At 45.4% G+C, this 8,069-nt stretch overlaps 1 protein-coding gene across 2 annotated transcripts in view; it reads right to left on the bottom strand.

The window, feature by feature from the left end:
- Positions 1-8,069, bottom strand: part of LOC115147554 (transcription factor MafG) — a 32,053-nt gene that overhangs the window by 6,674 nt on the left and 17,310 nt on the right. The window lies entirely within an intron of this gene.

The following is an 8,069-nucleotide window of genomic DNA, read 5'->3' as shown; positions in this document are numbered from 1 at the left end:
GGGCACTGTCGCCGGAAGCTCTAGACGAGGAACTGTCGTCGGAAGCTCTAGACGGGTAACTGTCGTCGGAAGCTCTGGACGGGGTATTGTCATCGGAAGCTCTGGACACGGACTGTGTACTGAAGGCCTGATGCGTGGGGCTCGCTTTGGAGGCGGCAGACTATTTTCACGCACCACAGGGCTAGTGCGAGGAGCAGGAGCAGGACGAACTGGACTGGGTGGTAACAGTAGCCCTGCATGGGCAGAGTGCTGGCACAGAGCGAACTGGGCTGTGCAGAGGCCTGATGGCTGCCGTGCGTAGAGCAGGCGTAGGGTAGCCTGGGCCTCGGAGATGTACTGGTGGCCAGATGTACTGCGCAGGCATACTCCTACCTGGCTGGATGCCCACTCTAGCACGGCACTTGCGAGGGGCTGGAATCGCTCGCACCGGACTGTGCGTGCACATGGGCGAGATCGTGCGCACTTCCGCATAGACTGGTGCTCTTCTGATCCGCTGTTCCCCCATAATAAGCACGAGAAGTTGGCTTAGGGCTCACCCTTGGCCCAGCCAAACTACCCGTGTGCCCCCCCAAAAAAATGTATTGGGGGTGCTTCTCGTGCTTCCGTCGTTGGGCACGCTCTTCGTACTGTCGCCGTTCCTCCCTCGCTGTCTCCACCTGTTTCCATGGCAGGGTCTTGTCCCCTGCCATTACCTCCTCCCATGTCCATGATGTCCTCCACTCCCTTCTTTCCCTGGCCCAGGATCCTTGCTCCTCCTGGGCCCGCGGGAATGTGTGAACTCATCTTCTTTATTACGAAGAAAACCAAAATAAACACTTAAACAAAAACTACGACGAAAAACAGTCCTGTAAGGACACAGCTAACATACGGAACATTGCCCAACAAACCCCGAAACACATTAAACAAACACCCCCTGCCACGTCCTGACCAAACTACAATAACAAATAACCTCTTTACTGGTCAGGACGTGACAGAAAGGGAGGGATATAGGCAGGAGGAGAAGAGAGAGAGAGGGAAGGAGGGAGGGAGGGAGGAAGGGTGGAAAAGACAAGGAACAAGAAGGAGAAAAGAGGTGAAAAGGGAGAAGGGGCGAGGAAAAGGTGAAAAGGGAAAGGAAGGAGCGGGATGGAGGAGTGAAACAAGGCTGACGTCTTCAGAGAGGATTGTTACAGTTAGAGAACAGAGAATAGTGCTGAGTAGGGAGGGAGGGAGGGAGGGAGGGAGGGAAAGAAAAGGGGAGAAGGAAAGAGAGAGGAGGAAGTGAGAGGGGTGGAAGAGGAGGGGGGATGGAATAAGGAGGGACGATGTGGAGAAAGGAGGAGGGGAAGGAGAGAAAGAGAGGATGAAAAAAGTGAGGAGGGAGGGAGGGGTGGGGAAAGCTCTTGGTCGAATCTGCATCCTCAACACATTTCTATGAACTGGACGGAGGGAGGGAGGAGGGGAGAGAGAGAGAGGAATTGGGGTTGAGGAGGAGTGAAAAACTCCTGAACTCAGCAAGGGGACTAAAAACACCAATTCTAAAGTTCTGAAGTTGATCCGACACTAAAAAACTGCTGTCGCTAGCTCTCTCTCACACACAGACACACACACACAAAATCAGTCTTGCTGAAACATCAAAATATGGTAGAAGAAAATGTAACACAGTGAGGTCAGAAATCAGGAGGAAAATGTAACAGTAAGGTCAGAAATCAGGAGGAAAATGTAACAGTAAGGTCAGAAATCAGGAGGAAACTGTAACAGTAAGGTCAGAAATCAGGAGGAAAATGTAACAGTAAGGTCAGAAATCAGGAGGAAACTGTAACAGTAAGGTCAGAAATCAGGAGGAAAATGACAGTTCACATTAGATTCTTTAATGATACCAGTAGATTGACAGCTATACAGTGCCAACTGCCAAGCAATAAGGAATGTGCGTGTGTGCTTCCTGCTTACAAGCAAAAACTCTAACAGGAAGTACCAGTGACGCTAGTAGTTCCTCAATACGGACGTTGTCCAATGAAGCAGATGCTAATCTAAAGGACTGTTTCGCTAGCACAGACTGGAATATGTTCTGGGATTCATCCAATAACATTGAGGAGTTTACCACATCAGTCACCGGCTTCATTAATACTGAGCTAAAGGCTAGAGCTGCCGCTTTCAAGGAGTAGGACACTAATCCAGACGCTTATCAGAAATCCTACTATGACCTCAGACAAGCCATCAAACAGGCAAAATGTCAATACAGGACTAAGATCGAATCCTACTCCACTGGCTCTGACACTCGACAGATGTGGCAGGGCTTGCAAACTATCACAGATTACAAAGGGAAGCCCAGTGACGCTAGCTTACCAGACGAGTTAAATGCCTTCTACGCTCGATTTGAGGCAAGCAAGCCTGAACCATGCATGAGAACACCAGCTGTTCTGGACGACTGTGTGATCTCGCTCTCCATAGCCGAAATGAGTAAGACCTTTAAACAGGTTAACATTAACAAGGCCGCGGGGCCAGACAGAATACCAGAACACATGCTCGGAGCATGCACTGACTAGCTGGCAAGTGTCAAGAATGGCAAGATAACCTGCCAAATTACTATCGCCCCGTAGCACTCACATCTGTAGCATGAAATGTTTTGAAAGGTTGGTCATGGCTCACATCAACACCATCATCCCAGAAACTCTAGACCCACTCCAATTTGCATACCGCCCCAACAGATCCACAGATGACACAATCTCTATTGCACTCCACACAGCCCTCACCCACCTGGACAAAAATAATACCTTTGTAAGAAACTGTTCATTGACTACAACTCAGCATTCACCATAGTCCCCTCCAAGCTCATCACCAAGCTCATGACCCTGGGACTGAACACCTCCCTCTGCAACTGGTTCCTGGACTTCCTGATGGACCGCCCCCAGGTGTTGAAGATAGGCAACAACATTTCCCGCCACACTGACTATCAACACGGTGGCCCCTCAGGGGTGTGTGCTTAGTCCCCTGCTGCACAACTGCGTGGACACGCACAACTCCAACACCATCATCAAGTTACCTGACGACACAACGGTGGTAGGACTGATCACCAACGACGATGAGGCACCATATATGGAGGAGGTCAGGGACCTGGCAGTGTGGTGCCACGACAACAACCTCTCCCTCACTGTCAGCAAGGCAAAGGATGTGATTGTGGACTATAGGAAACAGAAAGGTGAGCAAGCCCCCATCCACTGCGGGTTTAGAGATTCAAGTTCCTCTGTGTCCACATCACTAAGGAATTAACATGGTCCATAGACAAACCTAATCAGCTGTGAAGAGGGCACAAACGATATGTACACAGCTATCATAATTACCTTGTACCCCTGCACATTGACTCAGTACTGGTACACTCTGTACAGTATATACACATGTTATTTTTACTCCTTATTGTTATTACGTTATTACGTTATTATTATTATTACGCTATTGTGTATTTATTCCTCGTGTCACTATTTCAATATATATATAAATATACAATTATTATTATTTTATTTTTTTATCTGTATCTTTCTCTCTGCATTGTTGGAAAAGAAAATAGCATTTCACTGTTAGTCTACACATGTTGTTTACCAAGCATGTGACAAATAACATTTCATTTGATTTTGTGTGTGTGTGTGTGTGTGTGTGTGTGTGTGTGTGTGTGTGTGTGTGTATATATACTGCTCAAAAAAATAAAGGGAACACTTAAACAACACATCCTAGATCTGAATGAAAGAAATAATCTTATTAAATACTTTTTTCTTTACATAGTTGAATGTGCTGACAACAAAATCACACAAAAATGATCAATGGAAATCCAATTTATCAACCCATGGAGGTCTGGATTTGGAGTCACACTCAAAATTAAAGTGGAAAACCACACTACAGGCTGATCCAACTTTGATGTAATGTCCTTAAAACAAGTCAAAATGAGGCTCAGTAGTGTGTGTGGCCTCCACGTGCCTGTATGACCTCCCTACAATGCCTGGGCATGCTCCTGATGAGGTGGCGGATGGTCTCCTGAGGGATCTCCTCCCAGACCTGGTCTAAAGCATCCGCCAACTCCTGGACAGTCTCTGGTGCAACGTGGCGTTGGTGGATGGAGCGAGACATGATGTCCCAGATGTGCTCAATTGGATTCAGGTCTGGGGAACGGGCGGGCCAGTCCATAGCATCAATGCCTTCCTCTTGCAGGAACTGCTGACACACTCCAGCCACATGAGGTCTAGCATTGTCTTGCATTAGGAAGAACCCAGGGCCAACCGCACCAGCATATGGTCTCACAAGGGGTCTGAGGATCTCATCTCGGTACCTAATGGCAGTCAGGCTACCTCTGGCGAGCACATGGAGGGCTGTGTGGCCCCCCAAAGAAATGCCACCCCACACCATGACTGACCCACCGCCAAACCGGTCATGCTGGAGGATGTTGCAGGCAGCAGAACGTTCTCCACGGCGTCTCCAGACTCTGTCACGTCTGTCACGTGCTCAGTGTGAACCTGCTTTCATCTGTGAAGAGCACAGGGCGCCAGTGGCGAATTTGCCAATCTTGGTGTTCTCTGGCAAATGCCAAACATCCTGCACGGTGTTGGGCTGTAAGCACAACCCCCACCTGTGGATGTCGGGCCCTCATACCACCCTCATGGAGTCTGTTTCTGACCGTTTGAGCAGACACATGCACATATGTGGCCTGCTGGAGGTCATTTTGCAGGGCTCTGGCAGTGCTCCTCCTGCTCCTCCTTGCACAAAGGCGGAGGTAGCGGTCCTGCTGCTGGGTTGTTGCCCTCCTACGACCTCCTCCACGTCTCCTGAAGTACTGGCCTGTCTCCTGGTAGCGCCTCCATGCTCTGGACACTACGCTGACAGACACAGCAAACCTTCTTGCCACAGCTCGCATTGATGTGCCATCCTGGATGAGCTGCACTACCTGAGCCACTTGTGTGGGTTGTAGACTCCGTCTCATGCTACCACTAGAGTGAAAGCACCGCCAGCATTCAAAAGTGACCAAAACATCAGCCAGGAAGCATAGGAACTGAGAAGGGGCCTGTGGTTACCACCTGCAGAACCACTCCTTTATTGGGGGTGTCTTGCTAATTGCCTATAATTTCCACCTGTTGTCTATTCCATTTGCACAACAGCATGTGAAATGTATTGTCAATCAGTGTTGCTTCCTAAGTGGACAGTTTGATTTCACAGAAGTGTGATTGACTTGGAGTTACATTGTGTTGTTTAAGTGTTCCCTTTATTTTTTTGAGCAGTGTATATATGTTTTTTTTTTAAGTGCATTTCTTTTTAGGGGGTGGATCAGCTTTAACATTGCGGATAGATTGTTGCTTCCATCAATGTAATTGTCTGCATCATTTCCAATCCCCCATATATTTTTGGGGAAAATATACACTACCATTCAAAAGTTTGGGGTCACTTAGAAATGTCCTTGTTTTGAAAGAAAAGCACATTTTTTGTCCATTAAAATAACATCAAATTGATCAGAAATACAGTGTAGACATTGTTAATGTTGTAAATGACTATTGTAGCTGGAAATGGCTGATTTTTAATGGAATATCTACATAGGCGTACAGAGGCCCATTATCAGCAACCATCACTCCTGTGTTCCAATGGCACGTTGTGTTAGCTAATCCAAGTTTATCATTTTAAAAGGCTAACTGATCATTAGAAAACCCTTTTGCAGTTATGTTAGCACAGCTGAAAACGGTTGTACTGAATAAAGAAACAATAAAACCTGTCTTCTTTAGACTAGTTGTGTATCTGGAGCATCAGCATTTGTGGGTTTGATTACAGGCTCAAAATGGCCAGAAACAAAACACTTTATTCTGAAACTCGTCAGTCTATTCTTCTGAGAAATGAAGGCTATTCCATGCGAGAAATTGCCAAGAAACTGAAGATCTCGTACAACGCTGTGTACTACTCCCTTCACAGAACAGCGCAAACTATCTCTAACCAGAATGGAAATAGGAGTGGGAGGCAAGAGGACAAGTACATTAGAGTGTCTAGTTTGAGAAACAGACGCATCACAAGTCCTCTACTGGCAGCTTCATTAAATAGTACCCTTAAAACACAAGTCTCTATGTCAACAGTGAAGAGGCGACATCGGGATGCTGGCTTCTAGGCAACTGTGCTATTTCACATACGTTCTGAACCTATATACATTTTACAGACCCCGTATGTTTTACCTTTGTTATCTGGTTGTTATTAGTCCCAACCTCCAGCTCCATTCAACCTCTCCCATCTATTTCTTAACACCATCCGTATTGAATTTCTATTTGCCATATATTTTTCAACTGTGCTGTGATGCTTCACAAAAATACTGAACCTTTCTATTCTCATTGTTTCTACAGATTGTAAATTAAAGATGAACATTATTGCTAAAATAATTATTATATTATTGATCGATTGACTATGACTTTTCAAATCACCCAGTAGTGCTCTCTGCAGCGTTAGCTCCAGGTAAATGCTGCAATTCTTCAGACATTACTGGACCTGTGACCAAAAAAAGCTAGATATGGACCGTATCATAATAAATGATCTAATGACTCTGCTTCCTCGCAGCAAAATCTGCAGAACTGGGAAGATTGTATCCCCCATATAATATATATATATATAACATTCTATTGGTTGCAAGAATTTTGTATAGTTTTGAATCTGGCGTCATTTTGTGTGTCAATTCATAGATCATGTGCATTGGAATCGGTACATCGAAAATCTCTTCCCAACTATTTTGCAATTTATATGGCACAGCTGTCAATTGTTTGGTCCTTAAATGAAAATAGTATATATTTTTATGTATCACAATTTTCTTTAACCAATTTTGGTCTTTAATGCAGGGCCGACAAAAGCTGACTGACTAATCTTGTTTGAGGGAGAACCGTTCGCTACGGCCTCCCACAACATTAACCCAAACAACTCCTTAGAAAGAGGCACCTTGCTTACTGGAGTTACACTCACACACAACCCCCCTAATTAACCGTATTATAGACTACTTTTGTGGCCTGTGTGCGTGTGTGTGCGTGCATGTGTATGTGTGTGCGAGCGTGTGATGTGTGTATAAATAAACTTGCACAGAGAGAAGGTGGGGTTAACAACAGAAGTCAAGCCTCAGACAGACAATGTGTGTGTCCTAAATGGCACCCTATTCCCTACATCAGGGATGGGCAACTGGCGGCCCGCAGGCCACATGCGGCCTTTTGAAGTCCTGTGGACCAATAATAAAACACTTTTTAAAAAAAAATTCTGTCAGGGTCTCAACTAACTGTTGAGAGTTAGAATAATAGAATACACAGGGTGAATTTAGAAAATTAGTTGTGCATCAGCAGTCACTCAATTAGCCCAAATCAGCCATTTTTGAGGGGATTAGTAAATGATACTAGCGACCAGCTATCTAAACCTGTAGTAAGCATGGCCCAAATTATCGACCGGGATGGGGCCCATTGATCATTAGTTATCATATTAAAAACTACAAATATTTGCCTCCAACCTACAGCAAAATGTCTATAATTGCAGGAAATTAGCTGTAAAACTGCAAATTCTTCTCTCTGCCCCATGGCAAAATCTGTAGAATTACAGCAAACTTGCTTTAAAACGGCTAAATGTTTCCTACGCTTCGTGGCAAAATGTGCAGAATTGCAGGAAACGAACATGAAAACATATTTTTGTAATCTTCGCTGTCACAAGGGGGGCTGGATGTGGGTACACAGACCCAAGACCCACTGTGGCCCCTCATGATGAGTTCTGTTTTTTTGTGACCCCCACCTCCATCAAAGTTGCCCATCCCTGCCCTACATAGGCCCTGGTCAAAAGTAGTGCACTATCTAAATTAGTGCACTATACAGGGAATAGGGTGTCACTTGGTGAGCAGCCAGTAAATCAATCTGTCCTTATTCCCTGACTGTATAATCTGATGTAATATAATATAATTTAATCCCCTACAGAACAACAGTCTGATCAGTGACTTTATCTCTGTCTGCTAATCTCTAATGCAGGTTGTGGATTCTGCTAAATGGCTCTGTGATGATTGTTATGGAGATAGAAAAGCAGAGAAAACACAGGAGAGAGAGAGAGAGCATGAATAA

This window comes from Salmo trutta, chromosome 14 (assembly GCF_901001165.1).
Source record: "Salmo trutta chromosome 14, fSalTru1.1, whole genome shotgun sequence".
NCBI lineage: Eukaryota > Metazoa > Chordata > Actinopteri > Salmoniformes > Salmonidae > Salmo > Salmo trutta.
Note: the sequence above shows the minus strand (reverse complement) of the source record. Positions and strands in the feature narration are given on the sequence as shown.